This window comes from Lissotriton vulgaris, chromosome 5 (assembly GCF_964263255.1).
Source record: "Lissotriton vulgaris chromosome 5, aLisVul1.2, whole genome shotgun sequence".
NCBI classification, from domain to species: Eukaryota; Metazoa; Chordata; class Amphibia; order Caudata; family Salamandridae; genus Lissotriton; species Lissotriton vulgaris.
This window is the reverse complement of record NC_141693.1, coordinates 881,356,426-881,380,472: the sequence shown is the minus strand read 5'-3', so window position 1 is coordinate 881,380,472 and position 24,047 is coordinate 881,356,426.

Genomic DNA, 24,047 nt, shown 5'->3' with positions numbered 1-24,047 from the left:
CCGGTACTCCTGCGTTCTCCTATCCCCTTCGCTGTGTATTGGGCGAGACACCCCCCCCCCCACTCGGGGCTCCTGTTTTCCAGGTCTGGTCTCCCTCTTCTCCTGGTAGGACATGTGTCTCCTCTACTGTCCTGACCCTTCCCGTCCCACTTCGGACTGCTCTCGTCAGCCCCACAGTGAGTCCGGGTCCTGCTATCCTGGCTTTCCCTTCCAGCTTCCGCTGCTATGATGCTCTTGTGAGCCTCCACTGCCTCATCCCATTTCTTCATGTACTCACTTAGCTCCTGGAAGGATTTCCGTCCTGATCCCCTCAGATCCTCCGGCCATCTAGGGCCCCCCGGATCTCCTATTGGATCTACTGCTGTTTGAACTGGGGTGCTCCAATCTCTCGGTCTTGTCAACTGACTTGGGGAATTGATTGTATCATTCCTCCTTGTCATTTCTGCTCTCTCCCTGTCCAGTCGTACCTGTTCCTCCCCTTTTGCTCTCTCTGGGTCGTAGATCGATACTATAGGACCTATGGTAACAGGTACTTGCAGGGCATCTGGCAGTGCGTAGGAAGTGGCACACTCCGTTTCTGGCACCCTTTGTACCACAAACCTTCCGACTACCTTCTGCACCGGACTAGATTGAAGCAATTCTTTACTTGCCGTGGGATCCCAATCTGTAGTGGGAAGCGGTCCATACTCCCCTTTACCAGGCCCCCCTTCTCTGCATGGCTCGACATTTCCTGTCTCATTGTTGTACGGGGGTGGCCTATCTGTTAATAACCTATTTATCAGGCTATCTTCTGTCTCGCTCTCTTCATCCTCCTCGAATGGGCTCTTGTTTCCTGCCACCTCTAATACTGGGTACAGTTTATTTACTTCGAAGTTATTCACTCTCCATCTTTTAGCATCCGCATCCCATTTGGCATCCTGCACTGCTCTTACCGATCGTTTCACCCTTTCTTGTCGTCTATTCAAGTTCCTCTCGTGCGCTGCCCTAATCCACGCATCGAGAGCTTCAAACTGGGTCGGTCTAGGCATAGGTCTCATTGAGGTCATGACTGCTTTTAATCGGTGTAGCACCTCTAATCTGAACGTCCCGTACTTTGGGAACGTCAGTTCTTCATTTCCTTCTGTAATCTTACTCCACTCTGAAATCCACAATATAGTGTGCAGCCCAACATTTGTCGCCATATAATAAGCCGGCGTACCCTCCGGCGGGGCTTCTTCCCCATCATAAGATCTCCGCCTCTCTCTTTTAAAAGCCGCCCTTAACCATTTAAAACATTTCATGATTATACGTACAATTTCGACCCTCTCTATTCTGTTTACTTCCTGATGACAATCCACCAATCCTAGCGCGTCTTTGCTAACTGGCCTATCACAGCGCGGTCTTGCTCCGGCCGGCCAATCCCAGCGCGGCACTTTCTGACGTCACTCGCCTCCGCTTCGCAGCAGCACCCCTCCTTTCTCAGCTCGTCTCCCGGTCACACATGCGTCCCATTCATACACCGAAAAATGACTACTTCCGACGAAGCCGTCACTTCCCTTGACTGTACGTCCACAGTCTATCTGTAATTGTCACCCCAACTGACGAAATGTCATCCGTCTCTCTGATAGGTTGCTTACACACAGTAACTTCCGACCAGCGTCCGTTACTCACGCACTCACACTTACGTTCCCCCTATCACGGTCCTGCGGGCGATCAATGGTACCTCATGACCCCCTTCACACTGGTTGACAATTACTCTGGATGTCCGATACACCCGAACCACTTAAGCTCTCCTTGAACTTAAGATTTGCACCGGTTGCGCGCGCTCACAACCTGTTCCGCAGTCACTCTACAGGCATTCAACTCCGCCAGACATTACAACATAGATACAACACAAAAACACCGCAATCTAACACGCATGATCCTTTATACTCACTCTCGACCGATACTGCTGCTTTTCTGTCTCACGTCATCCGGACCTTCTTCGGCGGGCGGTTCTTCCGATCATCGATCTCTAGGGGCCTTGGGGTAATCTAACCTGGCCTAGATCACCTTCCTCAAGAAGGCAACCATCCTCTGCTACCAACTGCAAGGGCGAGATTGTAGATCTCTATCTTATTGCTCTAGATCTAAACCCCGTTCTGGTCAACTGAACCTTTATTGCCTGTCATTGAGGAAAGAAAGTGCATCCAATACCAGGTTAACTTTGCTAATGATGGACTCGACTCAGAAAAACCACAAACTACTTCTAGCTTTTAAAGATTATTATAGAGTCAAGGTTAACTGCAAGTACAGGCATCTCAAAATGAGATTCAAAAGGTATACAGGCACCACTACATACATGTGCTCTCGAAAAGCCCTTAAGCGAGCAAAGAATACGACTAAGACTAATTCCAAAATTAAAAGGGCTGCAAGCATCGACACATATTGTGATCTCTCCGTCATTTACAGCAGGAGGGAAAGGTTTCAGGTTAGGCTGTCCCTACCCTGCTCTGGATGGTATCCCTACTTAACAGAGTCCCAACCTACCAAAAGGTGTCAGCTGTGAATGACTTCCTAAGAAGATCACCCACACTTAGTCTCTAGGTGAAAACCTATGATCGCCAGTCATGACCCCTCTCTGCCTACCCATCCGCTCTCTAAAGGGTCCTCAGGCATCTGCTCTCTCTCCACCCCGGGGTGCTGACCCTAATACAAAATCACAACAACCTTTGAGACGCCCCTCGTGAGACGCCCCTCACGTGGTGTCGCTTCTGGCTTTTTCCATGATGTTCTTCACTTGGGCCTCGTGCGTTAGCGTTGACCTTGCTTCTCCGACTCTTCCCCGGCCCGCCGATACCCCCTAAAACATTCCTGAACCCTCCTCTATGTCTGCACCAATCTTTGAACAAAACTCTATTCATCCAATTATTAATTGGATCCCCCTCACATTTGCAGACAGACATCCGTAGCTGAGTCTCCATTCTCATAGACTTCTAACAGAAGTTTTGCAACTTATTTCCTGACACAAGTCGGCCTGTACCGGTACATGTAAATCAGAAATCCTTTCATCATTTCAGGCCTACAACCCTTTCGCAAGTTAACTAAAATAACATGTTAGCTTCTTTCTCTTAGCATAATAAGAAAACACATCTATGGAATATAAATCTAATGAATAAACAAATCTGTGTAACATTAGTGCAATCCATGTCCATGTAAAGCAATCTTCGTTTCTAAACCCTTCTATGCCTTGCAGCATGATTTCTTCCATTTAGCAGCTACATAACATGGATCCTGATTAATCACTTCTAATAAAAGTATACATTTTCACACATGTTTGCATTAGTTCCACTTCTATATGAAATCTCTAAATTAACTACACATTTCAAGGTATAGGTGAATATATTTTCAGCACTCATAGCATTTCTCTTTATGATTTGTGCGTACTACTTGCAACTCTGGTGCACTCATACATTTTGTTCAGTTTGCGCTCTCTCACTACTCTCATATTATTGCCAAATTACCTTCTGTTACACTAGTGTGTGAAATTCTCTATTGAGATTCAGATCCAATGCAAATGTCCTTAATATATTCATCAAAAAATGTTCCCATACACATACTAGCTTCTTAATATTACCCCCTCCCCAACCCATCTTAACCTGTTCCATTGTAATCAGAATGATCACATCCAACTCTCTTGGGCTGTGGGCTTTCATAAAATTCATGGCCACTGCATACTTGTAATCTCTATTCTTCAGGGACCGAATATGTTCTCTCCTTCGGGTTTCTGGTTGTGTACTCTATGTATTGTATCTGACATACAAAAGCCATCATATGCACACAATTCTAAGTGTTGCAGTTGATAAAAGATTTAATCTAAAAACACCTTTTGTCTTTACAGCCTCCAAATCTTGTGCACCCATCTTGTACATACCCGCAACACACACATGATCCACATTTTAAACTTCCACATGGTGATTTCGGTGATCCTATTCTACTCCATTTATGTAATCGTATCACTGGGACTTAGCATTGACCTCAATGTTAATGCTTTCCTGAAAGTCAACATCGGTTTAGCTGCTAAAATCTCTTTTAAATTTGATTCCAGTTTCAAGACGCAGGTGCCATACTTAACAGGTACGGAAGGAGTGTTAACATACTTGGAAGTAATATCCTCTTATTTGAGAATCAGTGGGAGATATAGAGGTAATGTGGAAATTTAAACCACTTATCTATTGACTTATTGGCGAATCTCGAATGTAAGTTGTTTATAATGAATGTAGTAAATCATGTTACGTGGACGGATATGTGTATTTATGTTTGTTGTAATCAAATTATTGTGTTATCTGTATTGAAAACTAGTATTATATGGCTTCAAGGTTGGTCATATTGGTGTTTTTTTCTGTTACAGCCCGATGAAGCCGCAAAAGTCTTGAAACATTTGTTACTGCAAACAAATGAATTCTTACAAACTTATGCTGAAGTCCCGAGTGAATGGTTAATTTTCATTTGAGTACATAATCAACGATAGTAGACATGATGTTGGGTATGGCAGAGTCAGCCTGAGAAGTGAAGAGGAGAATGTTGTCTGCATATATTGCCATTTTTTGTGGTCCTGGTGGGAATAAAGGGGTTCTTTCTAAATTTTTGTAAGGAGTGGCTCCATGGTGAGTAGAAAAAGTGGAGGAGAAAGGGGTGTCCCTGTCTAGTGTATTGTTGTAGGTTAAAGCTGTTTGCTAGGGTTCCGTTAATGTTAACTTTGGCATTAGGTTCCTTATATAGTGCAAGAATCATTCTAGATAGATTAGGACCAAGATTGAATGCAGCAAGGGGAGCCTGTAGAAAAGACCACAAGACCTTGTCGAAGGCCTTCATGGCATCAAGTGCAGTCGTACAGGCCAGTTGGTTGAGATGTTGGGCTTTCTTAATGACATGACTGAAGAGTTTGATATGGTCTGTGTGGAACCTACCCTTAATGAATCCATATTGTGACGGATGTATTATTGAGCTTGATAGAATGCAAAAGAATGTTTCTGGTCCTGTGACCCTTTTTCTTTTGCCCTTTTCTGTTAGGGCCTGACCCCTACTTGAACCAAATGCTCCCCAACTGGCAACCTTCAGGACTTAGATAACGCTGTCCAAGACACACACCTTGTAATTAGGGCTACGTCTTGCTATAGTAACAAAACACTTTTTTTAATGGGGATTTTATTGGGTGTGAAGAAGAGGAAATTGTGAAGGGGTTGGAATGTGAGTGAGGAATAGACACCACAAGCTGATTTGTCAGATCGAGCCTTAGGTCAGCAGTTTAAAAGATTTACCCCGTCCTTTTAGTTTTGTTGTCTATTTTTGTGATGGGGATCATGTTAAGGTATTGTAGGCAGGTTTCGTAGGAAGTGTGGTTGATTTTAGAATCAATCATTTTTATTGAGCATTATAACGTCACATAACACAGCTCAGCTGCCTACATCCACTGGCCGGCAGAGCAAGATCCAGTAGTATTAAACACAGCCTTTGGGTCGACACCCCAGAGGGCAACCCGGCGAGGGCTCATGCAATGCCAGGAGGAACAGCCATCACTTTTGGCATTTTACTGCAATTAAGAATAGAAACAGGAACAACAAAGAAAACAAAACTCCCCCCACCGCCCCACCCCATCCCACCACCCTCCTCCGCATCAGTCTCATCTACCCCCCCTGCACACGCTAAGTCACACCCACCCCCCAGCACATCCCAGATCCTCCGAATCCATTGGACTGCACCCTGAGGCGCCACCGAGATAAGTTGCAGATACTTTGGACATGTTACCTCGCGCAGATCTCGAGATAGGAGATGAATGAATGGTTCCCACAGCTCCGCATAATCCTCTCCCCTGCCATCCATGCACAAAGAGAGTCTTTCCATCGCCAATAGATGCCTTAGCTGCCAAATCCAGTCCCTTGGGTCAGGAGAATCAGTGGATCGCCATTGCGCAAGGATGACTAAGTGCGCCGCTAACAAGGCCAGAGCGATCTGCTTACCCCTCATAGAGCACAATGGAAACGCTTTTGCGTGCGGGAGCCCTAGCAGCACATGGTCAGGAGCCCTGGGTAATGTGATGTGAAATGCGTCATCTAGATCATCAAGGACCACCTTCCAGTAGCGCTCTAGCTTCGGGCAGTGCCAGAGAAGGTGCGTCAAGGTGCCCGGAGCACCACATCCCCGCCAACACAGGCCTGAGTATTTCGAGTCCCAGGACTTATTACGAGCTGTGGTATAGTTTGTTTGTCGATTTATTGAGCGCAGTTGCTGCCCAGGGGCGTCCAAGCGCTGAGTTTAGACAGAGACGTGACGGAGCACAGGAGGAACTAGAAGGGCTTCCTGAATAGTATGGTTTTCAGTTTTCTGCGGAATGAGAGTAGGTCGGGTGTGGATCGAAGATCAAGGGGGAGGGCATTCCACAGCTTGGCGGCGTTCAGTGAGAACATCCTGCCACCGGACCTGGCTCTCTTTACTCTGGGTACCGCTGCCAGAAAAGCACCGGTAGACCGGAGGTTCCTATTAGGATGGTAAGGGGTGACAAGGCTGGTGTTGATTGCTGATCCAGTCTTCCAAAAAGCCCGATGTGTGATACACAGAGCCTTGAATGCCACTCTCTGTCTCACAGGCAGCCAGTGAAGGCTTTTCAGTCCCTGTCTAACGGACTGAGACCGTGGAAGCTGGAGTATGGTACGTGCTGCGCAGTTTTGTACCACCTGCAGCTTTCGGAGAGTCATCTCAGGCGCCCCCAGGTATAGGGCGTTGTTTGAGTCTAAACGGGACTGGATGAGGCCTTGTACCGCCACCTTCTTGGCATCTAGAGGTAAAAGTGGAAGGACCTTCCTCAGCGTTCTTAATAAGCCAAAACAGGTGGCAGACAACTTGGTGGCCTGAGTGGAAAAGGAGAGTTTGTGGTCTAACCAAACACCCAAGCTTTTAACACTGTCCTTGGGGGTAGGGGGTGCTCCTAGACCGGCGGGCCATAGGGAAGAAAAGGATAGTGGTGAGGCTGGGCCTAGGAGCATAAGTTCAGTTTTTCCACCGTTCAGTTTGAGGGAGGAGTTGGTCATCCACTCCCTCACGCTCTCCAGGCAGTTCAGCAGGCCAGCCGAGGCTTGCCCACCGTTCTCTTGGGCCAGTGAAACCACTAGCTGGGTATCGTCGGCGTACGACACGATTTTAATGCCGTACGGTTCTACTACCCCAGCCAGCGGTTTCATGTAGGCGTTGAACAGTACAGGGCTCAGTGATGAGCCCTGCGGAACTCCACAGCTGAGAGGCTTGATGGTAGATGTTGTGTTGCCATCAAAGATGTGGAAAGATCTGTCAGCCAGGAAGGAACTGAACCATCTTAGTGCGTTTCCCGAGACTCCGATGTTCTGGAGACGGTTCAGCAGAGTGGCATGGCTGACCGTATCGAAGGCAGCACTTAGATCAAGGAGGATCACTGCCACTGATCCCCCCTGATCCAGTATCCTTCGAGACTCTTCGGTAACTGCTAGCAAGGCGGTTTCAGTCCCGTGGCCAGGTCTAAAGCCTGTCTGGGAGGTGTGCAGTAGGGAGTGATTCTCTAAAAACTGAACCAAGAGAGCATTTATGTGTTTTTCCAGCACCTTGCCAGTCCATGGGAGCAATGAGATGGGGCGATAGTTGGAGTGATCGTCAGGGTCCAAATTAGTTTTTTTTAAGAGCGCTCGTACAGAGGCTTGCTTCCAGGCAGTGGGAACTGTACAAGTGGACAGAGATGAGTTTAGCAGTTCCAGGACTACAGGAAGGATAACATCGCCTGCCTGCAACAGGATTTCTGGGGGGGCTGGGTCGCAAGGGGAGCCCGACTTAACCTGGCGAGCCACTTTCTCTAAGGTGACAAGGTCCAGGAGAGGGAAGTGATCAAGAGTCGGTTCAGTAGTAGACAGGCCTAAACAGGGGAGATTTTCCGAGTTGGGTGAGTCAGGCACCTCATGATTCAGGACCATGGCTGGAAAGGTGGAATATATGTTCAACACCTTATCGTGAAAAAATTCCGCCAGTTCATTACATTGCTCCTTGGTCTTGGTTAGAGGGGGAGCAGTAAGGGCATTCGTGCATTGCTTTACTATGTTAAAAATTTCTTTAGGCTTTGATCTGGCTTCCAAGATTTTGTCGGAATAATAAGTTGCCTGGGCTGCCTTGATCCCTTCTTTATAGCTTCTGATCGCCCCTCTATAGGCGGCCTTTTTTTCCGGAAGGAAGTCTGCACGCCAGGCTCTCTCCCGTTGCCTACATCAACGTTTTAACTCTCTCAGCGAGTCAGAGAACCAGGGGGCTGATGTCTGTGCTCGCTTAGAGGACGATTTGCGAAGGGGCAGGAGAGAGTCTAAAGAATTTGTGATCCAGCTAACATAGTTTCCATATGCCAGATTGGGGTCTGAGCAGGATGGCGGACGGGTAGCATCTAGCTCACGCCTCCAAAGGTCGCCGGGAAGTTTTTTCCAGTTTCTTCTCATCGAGGTTTGGGGGGATAGTTGGGGGGTTTTATGGGTGGACCAGGTAAATGGCACCAGGTAGTGGTCTGACCACGGAAGGGGGATAGGTTGGGCCGTTATTAGATCCATACTATTGCTGAAAATAGGGTCGAGAAGGTTCCCTTTTTCGTGGGTTGGGGCTGTGACCAACTGGGCCAGTTGAAGGGCTTCGAGGTCATCAATTAACTCCTTGGCAGAATGGTCGGACGGCGAGTTAAAGTGCAGATTGAGGTCTCCCAATACTGTATAACTAGCCGCCGATAGGGATCTTTTTGCTACGATCTCTGGTAGTGCTCTCAGGAATAGTTTTGCAGACTCAGGGGGGCGATATATCAGCGTACCAGAGAAGGAGTGGTTGGCGTTGAACTCTATACAGAATTCCAGACTCTCACAGCCAGGGATAGTGGATATTGTGGTGCGGCAGTGGTACTGGTCTTTTGTGATGATGGCCAGCCCACCCCCCCTCCCTTCTGGTCTGTCGAGTCTAAAAATGTGATAGCTGGCTGGTAAGGCTGTAACAATATCGGGCTCGGATTGGGCCGTAAGCCATGTCTCTGTTAAAAAGAGCACGTCTGGCTTGTGCTCCTCAAGCAGCATGGCGATTTGTAAGCAGTGCTTGGGCAGTGACCGGCAATTTAGTGCATACATACAGTATTTCGGAACAGCGGCCAAGGGGGTATTCCGGAAGGGATGTTTGCAGACTGGGCAGCTGAGGGGAAGTTCTGTAGGGATGTATATATGCGTGCACTGGGCAGCGACGTTTCTTCCTATGCTGTGTAGGGCTGCCGAGCTATATGGCCTGCCTTGGGAGGTCGGTGAGCCAAGGGATATGGCCCCTGGTCCCGTCAGGTCGCGGACGGGCGCAGACGGGCTTGCCTTTGGCGCGCCTTCGGCGCCCCGCCGGCGCGCCCGCTGCGCCCGTCCGCTGCGCCTCCGGAAACAGCACATTCTCAAATATCCGAAAAGGAGGGCGTGGCCTAACTCGGTGGGCGGAGCCCGGGAGGTCGCGGCGGTTGCCTGCTGCCTGCTTCAGCGCCTCACTCGGCTGAGCAGCGACACAGAGCAATCAGGTGAGCAAAGTGCAATAGTTTTAAAAAACAAAGGTACAATCACGCAATACAGTTTTAAAAACACCTATCACGGAAGTCCCTCGCTCTCGGCTTTCCGCCTCAAGAGCTCTTATCTAAGCAGCGCTGACACCAGGGCGCGCCTAGATAAAGTAAAGGGGGCGTGGCCTAACTCGGTGGGCGGAGCCCGGGAGGTCGCGGCGGTTGCTTGCTGCCTGCTTCAGCGCCTCACTCGGCTGAGCAGCGACACAGAGCAATCAGGTGAGCAAAGTGCAATAGTTTTAAAAAACAAAGGTACAATCACGCAATACAGTTTTAAAAACACCTATCACGGAAGTCCCTCGCTCTCGGCTTTCCGCCTCAAGAGCTCTTATCTAAGCAGCGCTGACACCAGGGCGCGCCTAGATAAAGTAAAGGGGGCGTGGCCTAACTCGGTGGGCGGAGCCCGGGAGGTCGCGGCGGTTGCCTGCTGCCTGCTTCAGCGCCTCACTCGGCTGAGCAGCGACACAGAGCAATCAGGTGAGCAAAGTGCAATAGTTTTAAAAAACAAAGGTACAATCACGCAATACAGTTTTAAAAACAACTATCACGGAGGTCCCTCGCTCTCGGCTTTCCGCCTCAAGAGCTCTTATCTAAGCAGCGCTGACACCAGGGCGCGCCTAGATAAAGTAAAGGGGGCGTGGCCTAACTCGGTGGGCGGAGCCCGGGAGGTCGCGGCGGTTGCCTGCTGCCTGCTTCAGCGCCTCACTCGGCTGAGCAGCGACACAGAGCAATCAGGTGAGCAAAGTGCAATAGTTTTAAAAAACAAAGGTACAATCACGCAATACAGTTTTAAAAACAACTATCACGGAGGTCCCTCGCTCTCGGCTTTCCGCCTCAAGAGCTCTTATCTAAGCAGCGCTGACACCAGGGCGCGCCTAGATAAAGTAAAGGGGGCGTGGCCTAACTCGGTGGGCGGAGCCCGGGAGGTCGCGGCGGTTGCCTGCTGCCTGCTTCAGCGCCTCACTCGGCTGAGCAGCGACACAGAGCAATCAGGTGAGCAAAGTGCAATAGTTTTAAAAAACAAAGGTACAATCACGCAATACAGTTTTAAAAACAACTATCACGGAAGTCCCTCGCTCTCGGCTTTCCGCCTCAAGAGCTCTTATCTAAGCAGCGCTGACACCAGGGCGCGCCTAGATAAAGTAAAGGGGGCGTGGCCTAACTCGGTGGGCGGAGCCCGGGAGGTCGCGGCGGTTGCCTGCTGCCTGCTTCAGCGCCTCACTCGGCTGAGCAGCGACACAGAGCAATCAGGTGAGCAAAGTGCAATAGTTTTAAAAAACAAAGGTACAATCACGCAATACAGTTTTAAAAACAACTATCACGGAAGTCCCTCGCTCTCGGCTTTCCGCCTCAAGAGCTCTTATCTAAGCAGCGCTGACACCAGGGCGCGCCTAGATAAAGTAAAGGGGGCGTGGCCTAACACGGTGGGCGGAGCCCGGGAGGTCGCGGCGGTTGCCTGCTGCCTGCTTCAGCGCCTCACTCGGCTGAGCAGCGACACAGAGCAATCAGGTGAGCAAAGTGCAATAGTTTTAAAAAACAAAGGTACAATCACGCAATACAGTTTTAAAAACAACTATCACGGAGGTCCCTCGCTCTCGGCTTTCCGCCTCAAGAGCTCTTATCTAAGCAGCGCTGACACCAGGGCGCGCCTAGGTAAAGTAAAGGGGGCGTGGCCTAACTCGGTGGGCGGAGCCCGGGAGGTCGCGGCGGTTGCCTGCTGCCTGCTTCAGCGCCTCACTCGGCTGAGCAGCGACACAGAGCAATCAGGTGAGCAAAGTGCAATAGTTTTAAAAAACAAAGGTACAATCACGCAATACAGTTTTAAAAACAACTATCACGGAGGTCCCTCGCTCTCGGCTTTCCGCCTCAAGAGCTCTTATCTAAGCAGCGCTGACACCAGGGCGCGCCTAGATAGTACCAGTATGCCACCGCCTTATAGGCCGATTCAGCACCTGCAACATTGGCAGCGGTGTGGTGCGCGCGGTAGAACACCTTTTTCCACTCCGTATGCGATAGCGGGCACCCCAGTTCCGTCTCCCAGCGAACCTGAGCTTTAGTACGAGGAGCCTTAGGGCGCGCAATGATCATGGCATACAAGTCAGATATAAGTTTGCAATCACCTTTTTTGCAGACCACCCAAGGTACCAGGGCTGTCTGTGGGCGGGACATAGCAGCAACGTTAGGAGATTGGGTGACCCAATATGCCACCTACGCATAAGGAAAGACATCAGATTCGGAGAGGGAAGAGTGGTCCCGGCGGAGCGAGGGGAATGAGATTAGGCCGTCAAGGTCAAAGAGGTGACCCACTCTCTTGCAGCCTTTCACCCTCCAGCGCTGAAAGATCGGGGAAGAGCAACCAGGCAGGAAGTCTGGGTTATCAACAATAGACGTCATGGGCGATGGGAAGGTGGTCCAGCCCTTACGCCGCACCAATTGGTTCCACGCAATCATGGTTGGCGATGTCACCGGGGACGAGTATATGCCCCAAGTTCTATGTTTTCAAGGGAGCCATAACTTGCGCCAAATATTGCAGCCCGCCACCGCCTGGTCCATAAAGTTCCAGTGTTTACTGGAATAAGGCCTGTTATATTTGAGAATGTATCGCAGACAGGCCGCCTGGTAATACACTTGCAATGAGGGAAAGCCCAGCCCACCATTGGCCTTAGGGGCCGTAAGCAACGAGGAGGCAAGCCGTGGATGTTTGTGATTCCATACGAACTTGGTAATCAGCCCCTGCAGCTTCTCTATGGTACCCGGCGGGGGGCTCAGCGGTAACAGCTGAAAAGAATCACGTCATCGGCGTAAAGGCTTATTTTGTGCACGTCTGGGCCAAACCGAACCCCCTCAATGCCTCCATTGGACTGCACTCTCTGGGTAAAGGGCTCTATATAGAGTGCAAAAAGCAACGGTGACAGGGGGCTCCCCTGTCTCGTCCCGCAAGAGATGGGAAAAGGAGTAGACCTACAGCCGTTCACCCGGACTGCTGCCTTCGGCGCCGCATACAGGCAGCGCACCCATCGCAGGAAGTTAGCCCCCAGGCCGAAAGGTTTCAAAACCGCAAACAAATACATCTAATCGATGCGGTCGAAGGCCTTCTCTGTGTCTATTGATAGATTGAGGGCCTGCATGCGAGAGCGATATACAGAGTCCATGAGGTGCAAAAGTCTCTTAGTGCTATCCCCCCCTGCCGCGTCGGTGTAAACCCCACCTGATCCGGCTCTATGATGCCGTCCATTAGTGGTCTAAGGCGTGCAGCCAGAATGCTAGCGAAAAGCTTGGCGTCAATGTTGAGGAGTGAGATTGGGCGGTACGATCCACACTCCATGGGGTCTTTCCCGGACTTGGGGATAACTGTGATAGAGGCCTCCGACATGGAAGGGGTCACCTCTCCTGTCTTCAGGAAGGAATTAAAAAGGCGAGTTAAAAAGTGCACTAATTCCACACAAAACCTCTAATAAAAGATGGCAGAGAAGCCGCCTGGCCCCGGCGATTTGGCCAGTTTCAATCGCGTAATCGCGGAGATGACTTCCTCGATACGTATTTCAGCGTCAAGCGCTTCTGCCGAAGTCTGAAATAGGGGCGTTACACCACAGGAAGACAAATACGCCTCCACATGCTCAGGATCCGAGGGTTCCCGGCGGTACAAGGTGTGGTAAAACCGCCAGAAAGAATCTGCAATAAGGGAATCAGTGGTTTGCTCCACCGCTCCCGCAGCCCTAATGGCCTGAACGGCGGACTGCTGCGCTCAAGCCCTCAACCTGTGTGCCAACATCCGGCCCCCCTTGTCCCCGCTGAGATAAAACTTGTGGCGTAAGCGCAAGAGGGTGTACTCCGCTCAGTCCGAATCGAGGTGTTTGAGCATGCGTCTCTTCGTTTCCAACTCCCTCCACATGGGTGGAGCCCTGTCCTCTTATGTACCGCCTTCAGATCTCCCACTTCCTTCTCTAACCTCTAACTCCTTGCGCTTCTCCCTGCGAATCCGGGCAAATGACGCAGACACCGCAATAAAGTCCCCTCGGGCTACCAACTTGAGGGCCTCCCAAACGGACCCTAGCGCCATACCATCCCTGTCATTGTCCACGAAATATTGAGTAATTGTGGCCTGCATGCGAGTGACTACTGACTCCGAGTTTAGGAGGGAGTCCCGAAGACGCCAACCAGACGACGGCGGCCGATGTCCATTAGAGGCAAGCTGTACAGAAATAAGGGCATGGTCAGACAAAGAGCGCGGGGAAATATCTGCTGCAGACTAGGCGTGGGCGGAAAATCCGTTCCGCTCGCGGATTTTGCGGATTTTCGGGAAATCCGCAATCCGCGAGATTTGCGAATTTCCCGCAAAATCCGCAAATCCGCGAGCAGCGGATTTTGCTCGCACTGCTCGCACTGTTCGCGTGAGTTCGCGCCCCGCGAATAAGTGCCAAATTGCAGAAATACGATCTTAGCAAAACTGAAAGTAACTACTTACCAGGTTCAAAAGTTCAGGCTCATCATTAGTAGCCATTTCCTGGAGTGCTTCCTGAGGGGCCCCTCCAGAGTTCAGTTGCCAGTTGAAACTATTATGTGACCCTGCTCTGAACCTCAGAATAGTTACACATATGCCACAAAGGTCCTGAATTACAGCTAAGGGAGACAAGCAGGAGCCAGGCTGGAAGTTAAAATCCATTAATCAGCCCCTAATTCATTATTGTCAGTTGGGGCAGGGCAGGTGTTGTAACTAATTTTGCAACAATGAAAGCACTTAGCAAGTGCAAAAGATCACTAATCAGGGCGCACTAAGGAAGCAGGTGCCAGCTAAAAAAATATTCTGTGACACATGAATCAGCCCCAAATTAATTCAGGTCACTTGAGGCAGGGAAGGTGTGCTTTGCTTTGCCGAAAATAATGTACACTGGACAACCAGAGGGTGTGGTGATGAAACAGAGGGTGGCATGGGTGGGCCAGAGGGTGGCATGAGTAGTCAGAGAGTGGCAGTGGTGACAGAGAGTGGCAGTGATGAAGAAGAGTGTCCCAAACAGGCTGGACACGTAGAAACAACAAGTTCGCGAAACTTGCGACCCGACAGGTAAGTTCGCAATTTGCGAAAGTGTACAAAACCCTCGCGAACTGGCAGAAACACGGGCGAACACAAAAAAAAAAAAAATCCGCAAATTCGCGGGAATTCGCGGATTTTGCGGATTGCGAATCCGCAAATCCGCAAAATTCGCGAACGCGAGATCCGCAAAATTCGCTCATGCTTACTGCAGACAAATGGGGCATTAGAGACGTCGTTGCAAGGAAGTGATCCAAGCGCGCATAAGTTTTATGAGCTGCGGAGTAAAAAGTGAAGTTGCGCTCTAGGGGATGCTGAGTGCGCCAAACGACATGCAGCCCCCCTCTTGAAACCACTGCTTCCCTCCCTGTGAGATGGCCCCCACCTGATGCGAACGAGCAGCAGATCTATCCAGAACAGGATCCATTACTACATTCAGTTCTCCCCCCACCAGCACATACACTATATAAGCTAGTACCTCAGCGAGCGCTGTCTTCAAAAAAGGCTCCTGGCGTTCGTTTGGGGCATACAGGGAGCCTACTGTGAAGTGCGTGGCCCCCATTGGACCCTAACCACCAGGAAGCGCTCTTTAATATCAACCACTTGGGATAGGATCTTACAGAGGGCCTCAGCGCTAAACAGGATAGCCACCCCCTGCTTTTTCCCCGGACAGGAGGACCACAACTGCACTGGGAAACGCCTGTCCCTCATCCTCTTAGTATCTTCGGAGAGGAGGTGGGTCTCTTGTAACAAACACACATCCCGTTCCGCACTCTCCAACAGCTATAGTATGACTGTGAGCTTAACAGGGTTATTGAGACCCCGAACATGCAAGCTAACAATTTTCAAATCCTTACCCATACTCGCCAGAGAGAGATAAAGGCATTAGACAGGGCATCTGAAACTGGACCACTGAAGGATATATCGGGGCACCCAACCACCCCAACCCACCCCTACTCACCCCGAGCACTGATGCGAAGCCCCAAACCCCCCCCCCCCCAAAACCCCCTCCCAAACCATCGTGCAACAGAACACAATCTCAAAGCAGGTGAAAAGCAGACTGGAAAATGACTAATGTTCGTCAAGAATATCATCCTAGAAGGGGAATGCGGCACCATTCAGCACCTTACCCAACCCTGATACAGGGCACCACCTTCCACTAGGGACAAGGAAGAGTGAATATCACAGTCTTAACTCCTGTGTCCCCTCCCAGCACCACCATGCAGCACATCCTGGGCCAAGCAAACTACAGTCAGGAAGCACCTTCGCTGTCAGTCAACAGGGCCACAGAGGAGACGGCGGCCTCTCTTTCCATGAGACTAGTAGAAGGGTCAGGCTTCCCCAATGGGGGCGATCTCCCCACTGTCTGCCATTCATCAGAGCGCCTGCGTCGTCGAGCAGGAGACCTGGCTGGACCAGCAGTGGAGTCCGATTTCTCCAAGCCCAGCGCCTCAAATGCCGCATCCAGGGAGCGAAGCTGCAGAAGTTTCCCCTTGAACTTAAAAATGATGCAAAATGGATGACCCCAGGAATAGGGGATGCCTTGCTCCCGCAGATATGTGGTGATTGGCTTAAAGCTGCGACGCTTGATGAGGGTGGAGGCCGCCAGGTCTTGAAAAAGGGCAGGCTGATGCCCACGAAACTGGATTGAGGAGAGGGCCCATGCCTTGCGCAGAATCTGTTCCTTAATCTGGAAGTCATGAACACAGACTAAGATGTCCGGCGGCGGGGCCTTGGCATTTCTCGGCAAGCCAACTCGATGTACCCTGTCCAGCTGAAGATCGAGGTCATCCCCCTTGTCCAGGATCTGCCGGAGCAGCGCTGTCACGTAGTTCCGTAGGCTCTCCCCCTCTCCCTTCCAGGGGACAGCTCGTATCCTGATGTTGTTCCTCCGTGAGCAGTTTTCCAGATCCTCGGTATGCGCCTGCAGGTCCAAGTTCTGCTCCGTTAGCCAAATAACATCCTGCTGGAGCTGATGGAGCTCGTCGGCCGTACCCACATCATGCTCCTCTAGGGTCGCCACCCTCTCACCAATAGCATCGACGTCCCGCCGCATTTCACGTATGTCAGAGGAGAGTTGGGAGCGAATCTCCAGGATGTCTTCCTTTATGGCGGCAAAAAGCTGCAGCATGAAGGCCTTGGTTGCCGGTGCCTCCACATCCTCCATTTGACCAGTCGGGGTATCCACCTGCGAGGTGACCCGGCTCCCCAGTTTCAGCAAGGAGTTCCTCGGAGGCTTGTCCTTCTTGCCCCTGTTAGTGGCCATAGTAGCGCAGCTTCGGGCCCACAGCCCAGTCACGGGCCGCCGCTGGTAAAGGTCGCCTGCTGATATGGATGCCAATAGTGCGCCCCTTGACAGTCAACACACTCCCCACACGACCAGCACCAATTGCAAATACCGTCGCTGTGCAGGGCCTCCTTATGCTGCCGCCCGTGAGCTTCCTCTGTACCCGGATGCCGTTGCCGTCAGCCCCGCCAGGCTTACTACAGGTCCCACACCGGGGGGTGTCTTATACAGGGAGGCAGCGTAGTGCCAGGCCTCCCAAACTCCACCGGGGCTGCAGCCCCCACCAACAGTCACAGGGCCTCTCACCGCCCCTCTGTCTCCACTCTCTCGTCTTGTTCTCAGTGGGGCGCGCTCGGCTACTCTACTGTGCCACGCAAGCAAAGCAGGCAAGTCCCCGTCCTGCACGTGCAGCGTCCCCCGGCAGCGGAGCACCCACTAGGGGGGTACACTGGCACAAAGGCGCTGCCCACAGAAAAGCGGGTCGATAAGAGGCCTCCCACCGGCCCTGCAGCGGTACACCCGGGCACCCCCAGTGGCAGAGAAGAAGGGCCTACCAAGGCTCCCACAGTCCGGTGCTCTGCCTGCCCGCCGAACCCCAGCCAAAACAGAGTGCCCCTGGGCCCCAGACCCGTCACCTTCTAGCACCGGGCACCACCTGCCGTAACCAAGCCCAGCAGGGGGGGTCACCTCCACCCCCAGAATAAGGGCCGCTCCCGCCAGCACCCGCAGGGGGCCCCACGCCGTCACCAGGTCACAGGTCCGTTCTCAGGCCTCAGCTGCAACAGGGGTGAAGGGGGCAGGGTCTCACCAGTGCCCCAACGTGCTGCCCGCCTATCCGCAGGCTGGTACAGCGCCCCACCACTCCTCAGAGGCCGCCAAATCCCGCTCGCCAGCGGGTGTTGCAAGGGGGGGCCTCACCTTTCACTGCACGCACAGCCCACCACTGAAGGAACCAGCACCAGGCCCCACCACGTCCGACGAACCGCAGTCCGACCCCCTAGATTCTGGGCAGCTACCCCTCCGCTCCTCACCACCTCAATGATCGCCGCTCAGGCCCTCTGCTCCTCCAGGCCACTAAGTCCCTCTCACCCACGGGTGCCGCTGGGGGGGGCCTCGCCTGTCATTGGTTCCCGCTGCCCACCGCTGCCGGCTCCGATACGGTGCTCTACACATCGGCCGAACCGCGGACCAACCTCCCAGCCGCTAAGGAGCCGGCCCTCCGCTCCTCACCTCAGGCAGCATCCGCCGCCACCGAAGCTGCTTAGCCATCCCAAACTCCGCCGGCGCACACAGGCAGCACCAAGTTCTCTGGGGCCGGCTGCCGCCCAGAGCAGGGCCCCAAGCCTCCCAAGGCCCAGCAGTCGCCACCAGCACTGGTCCTGCGCTCCCGGGCCATCCGCAGCTTGCCCAGAATATGCGCTCCACCTCACATAGGCCGCCGCGCAGCTCACCACGCGGCAGGCCAGGCCCAAGAGACGCCGAGGCCGCGGTGCTGCAAAAGGGCATATCTCCGGCAGCCTGCTCCAAAATAACGGGACCACCGGAACCAGACCAGTGAAAGGACCCTGTGGCAGCGCAGATGGGCACCAGATAGGGCAAATTCAAATGCTGATTGCCAGGCGGCGCGGGAGGGACAGAGGGACATGTCCTCCACTGCCGCCATCTTGGCCACACCCCTTAGCTTGTGTGGTTGATTTTAGAGGAAATGTTGCAGTAAAAATGTTCAAAGGTAGCAAGGATTTTCTCTTCCTTGGTGGAAGGTGTGCTGTCTTCACTAGTGACGGAGGTTATCCTGAATCAACTTTAGTTTTGTTCAAGATAAGAAGCTAATATTTTTCCTGATTTGTTACATCTATAGAAGGAGATACCTTTTTTTGTGCAATGAGGTGTACTGTGTTGTTTAACATTTTTTAGTTTTCATATTTTATCTTCATTAGTTATTTAAAATATGTTCTGTCTGGGTTTAGTTTACGAGATTTCTCTAGGGTGTTTATTTGTTGTTCTGGTTTATCAAAGCTGAGGTTCTCCTATTTGTTTTTCCAAGACATTAGTTTGATCATGTGACCACAGATTGTGGATTTGTCGGCGTCCCATACAACTTGAAGGTTGGGTCATGAGTTCTAATAAATTCTATGAATTGAATAATTTCATTTTCTTATCTTAACCCCAAATATAGGGTCTTCTGTCAGAAGGTTATTCCTTCTTCAGGTTTTTGGTTTGCATGCCGATTGGGAGATATCATATAGGAGGGATATGCAAGAGTGGTCTGAAACTAGTATTGAGTTGATTGTGGGGTTGGAGTTGTTGGAATGGGAACCTCGTCGACTTAACAGTACTTGAGAAAAAGAGTTGTGTGGATGGGAAAAAATAAGTAGTCTTTGCCTATTGTGTTAAATAGTCTCCGTACATCTTTCAGCTTGAGGATCTGGCATAGATTTAGCCTTTGTGAGATTTGCTCGGTCTATAGGGGCAGGTGGAGTTCCTGTCTAGGATCCTGTCTCATGGTAGGTTGAAGTTACCACCCATGATAATTCTACATCTTAGGGGGTTGTGTGATAACCTTTTGTGTACTTGTGACCAGAAGGTTGGGAGTGTAAATATTTACCCCAACAATTTAGTTGTTGTCCGTTTGATGTTTTGTTATTGGCCATCTGTCTTCCAAGTCCGCTTTTTGAGAACCTGATCCGAAGACCTGAAGAGTTAGAGATAAGGGTAAAGGGAGTTTTTCTTTTTGATGTCAGAGACACAAGAAAGGTAATTAACCCACAGTTTTGTTAAGCGGGTGGCTTCCTTATTAGCTAACTTTGTTTCTTGTAAGAGGATTAGGTCACCCTTAACTTTGAGGAGATAGTCTAGAATTTTCTGACGTTTCATGTGGTGGTTCAATCTTTTTGCACATCTTTATATTATGCATATCTGGGATATATGTGGTTTGTGGAGAGTGTCTGTAGTGGTGTAGTAGTGAGAGAGGTTGGGTTGATTGTGTCAATGCCATCCGGTGTAGGGAGGGGGAAAGATGATGATGAGATGAGGTGAGGCAATCTAAGAAAGGCTGGATAGAGAGGGGGGATAAGTTGGAAAGTATGGAGAGAAGGGAAGAGCGAGGAGAGAAGAGATAATAGGAGAAGGAGCTAATTAAGAAGAGAAGGAGAATACGAGCAAGAACCCATGCATCAGAGAAAGGAATGTAGGTAAAGTGATAACTTTAACAGGAGAATGGGTGAAAGAGGCCACAAGAGGCCAAGCCTAGATTCACAAGGCTAGAAACCACGCTCTTGTGGTGGTATCGGGATTTTCATAGGGGAAGAGGGCTTATCCTTTAGAATGATTATGATGGGAGTTGGTAAAATAATACAAAGCATGGTATGACACCAGAACAGAGACGCCAACAGTTTTACCACTGAGTGTGCAAGCATAATAGGACTTAGGGGGGCACTAGGCACCTCTTTAGAGGGATGACTATTCAGTAGGGTCATGACTTTATAGCAGTGCCATTAACAAACCCAGCTCAATGATGGTGGAGATTGTATGGGATATCATGAATACAGTCACCTCTTGATCTAACAGCAGACATTGCTATCGATAGATTAACAAATCAAACTTAATTTTTTTTTTAATTTGCTGTAACCCCATGACTGGCTGTGGGACATGAGGCCCATTGTGGTGTAGAATAAACAGTTAGTACGTTAGCTTCCAGTCCTAGGCAAACACATGGTATGCCTGGTAAACCTGGTATTCATGATGTTCAAGATACTTATAACATTCACATTTATCACACATTTATCACACAGTTCACATTCTTAAAGAGATGCTGAAACCTCTTGTGCCAATAGCACAAACCAAGGTATAACACCCTATCTACCGGTAAGTAATAAATCTTGTGGTTAGCGACTTAGTTTTGCATGAGCTTAGAGATCCTAATAGGTCAATGAGCCATTAAAAGGGGAGTGACTACTTTAAATGTGGGCTGGCATATGGGGCTATGCAGACATAAAGTCACTGCAGATCGCGAAAAATACTTTCGTTAAGTTCCTTCTGGCCTTACCACAAAGCACCTCAAATTACATTTGCAACTTGAAACTAGGCATCCCATATTTGGAAGACACTATTAAGACCCAGCCTGTTCTTCTTTGGCACAGAATGTGGTTGTCAGATGAAACTGGTTTTATTCGCTATATATTGGCAGATGCCCTGAAGTCTGATGGTGTCAAATATATTAGATGGTTGGAGTATGTGAAAATGTTCCTTACAAAAATAGGACACCCAGAATATTTCACAGAGCCGTCTTTGATGTGCAGCATATCTAGGAAAGAACTTAAAGCCAGCTGTATGGGTCTTCTGGGCGAAACTAGAGCAACCAATGAAATGAGAAAGCCGACAGCACAAGCCCACCACTTAATTCTGCTGACTCCAACAATCCAGCAGTACATATTTTTAACAGATCAAGACTTTGTTGGCTCGTTTTAGGTGAACATTTTATTTAGATCCCTAAGTTTTCCTGTAGTCAACGATTGGGCTAGAGATTTGTGTAAGTGTCCGTTCGATGACACATCACTACAATCAACTTTTCATATCATGTTTTTCTGTAAGTATCACGTTGCATTAAGAAAGAGATGGATTGTACCTGTTTTAAAGCATTTTGGCCTTAAATGCTGTTGACCAGCATTTTTAGCATTGCAATTTTTAGAAAATGATTTTGCTATTGTGTTTCTTAAAAATGTTTTTAGTTGTCGGAAATCCATGATAAAGTGATGTGTAAATATGTACTTTGCTGGTCAAGAAATTATATATAACCTGTATTTTATTCTGCTTTTATGGTTATTGTTTACGATAACCAAATAAAGAAATTTGAATTGAATTGAAATGTGGGTGTTTAGATGTAGGTGTTTAGAACATTATCAGATCATTATCAGAACATTATCAGAACATTGTCAGAACTGGTTAGTTGCATACGAGTTAATTACAAGTGACTTGTTAGTGGCTCAATACATAGTGATAAATAGGCTACCTAAACTACATTGTTAGCTTTCAGGATCACACAAGTCAGTGTGACACTGTTACAGGACTAAGGTGTGAGGTAACAGAGAGAGCTTGTTAGTTGGTGAGATGGGTGTTTAATTGTGTTTAAATATTGATGAGTAGAAAATTAGCATCATAATAGCATATCACAGGTGAATGGGGGGTCAATGGCGCACCTCATAAGAATAATTACAGCAAGAGTTATTTACCCTAAGAGTTCATTTTTAATTCCTTAATTTGCGCAGTCAAGGAGTTCAAGTATGTAGGGTCATCAAAGATGGATATTTTCTCGATGTAGATGGTTTTCAGGTGAGTTTGGGCAACAAAAGAGAATTGTATTGTCAGGTTCTTAGGTGCATTCCTTTGGGATAGGAATGCTTTTCTCCTCTTGACTGTGTCCTTGGAGTAGTCCTGGGGGATTCCGATAAAGGAGCTGTGCATTTTGAACCTTTGCATCTTTTTCACCTGGGAGAGAATTAATTCTGTGTGTGAGTAGTGAAGAGGTAGGAAAATCAGAACTCTGGGTGATGAGATGTTTTTCAGTGTGAAGGCTTGGACTCTGTGGGCATTAATTATTTTGCAATACTTTGTGAAGTTTAAGTCTAAGTTTTGTGGTATCCACTTTTTTTACTGAAAAGGCACCAGATGAAGCATCATCCACCAAACCCTCTGGGAGGCCAAATATTCGAAGATTGCCTCTCCTATGTTTGTCTTCCAGGTTTGTAAGTCTTCTATCCAATCTAGCCAGTCTGGAAGTGAAGGCTGACAAGGATTTGGTTGAGCTCTGTTTATGGTCTTTCAAGAGGCTTATGCAAGTCTCTGCATCCTTCACTTCCGCCCAGTAATTGAATATCCTGTTTAATGCATGTCAGATCATATTGCACAGTCTGTTCTAGCTTTAATTGATTGTGTGAGGACATGTGGAGTACTGAGTTTCTGAATTATGAGTACCAGAGTAGATCTGGTGTCCAGTTTAGATTTTATCGATGAGTCAGAGATGGGGGGATCCTGTTTGGATCACTTTTGCTGAGGTTTTGCTTCTTTTAGGTGACCCTTGGTATACCTTGAGTCATGTGCTCTTCGGTTAGACATCTCAACTGGGCATGTAGGTAAAGCTTGTAGCTCCGAGTGGAAAGTAGGTCGTAGTTAGGTGCAAGCTGGGTCATGGGTAAGGGGATGTGAGTGAACTATTGGGAGGAGATGCCCTCACAGTATGACAGTGGAAACGATGGTGAGAGTGCTGTTATTGTGAGGTTGTGCAAGGGGTTAAGAGTAACTTCAAATGCAGGTCATGATATAAGTGATGCAGGGAGACGTAGTTGGAAATTGAGCTTTGGGTGGAGGAGTGAAGGTCATGATGTGTGCCTGAAGGCCATCCCCAAGTCAGGCGAGTATATTTAGTAGGAGGTTGATGATGGGGTATAGCCTCCTTGGGAGCAGGTACAAAGGGGGCAAGCGAGTATCCCCTATGCCATAGATAGCTGTTTCCGCAAGCAGTGACCATGGGGTTGTCAAAACTGCTCAGAATGACTCACAGGTGGAGATGTGCCCCAACAGCAGCCATTTTCGAGTCAGGCAGGGCCGCTGTCTTTCATCAGGGCACCATGTGGTTGGGAGACAGCTTCATGAATGCACCACACGGAGGTCCAAAATGACAGTGGCACATCAAGAACCCCACATCTTCAGGGCATTAGCGGTTGAGGAGGAGTGGGTCAGCAACCCCTCCAGTCTGTAGGAAAAGCTGCAGTGAGTAGCGGGAGCGGAAGAGCTTCGAATCTAGGCAAACATCTTCCCGGGCAGTAGCCACATCACCACATAGTGCATTATCCCTGTGTCATTCTGGTACCATCTTGAAATGTAAACTTCATCACCGAATTATGCCTTCATTACTATTCTGCAATCTACTGTCATGTACATCATACTCTAGATTCAAGTGTTCTTCCACTAGAGCCATTTCCTGCCAATAATCACTGTCTTCAGAGTAAGGCAAACCTAAACATTCATACAACAAAGTTGAACACTTTTTTCCTACCATACCTACTTCTGTACAGAGATACACAATCTGAAATCCTCCTCCAGACATCTTCACTTACAACAGCAGTTGCTAAGACTTCCTTCATATT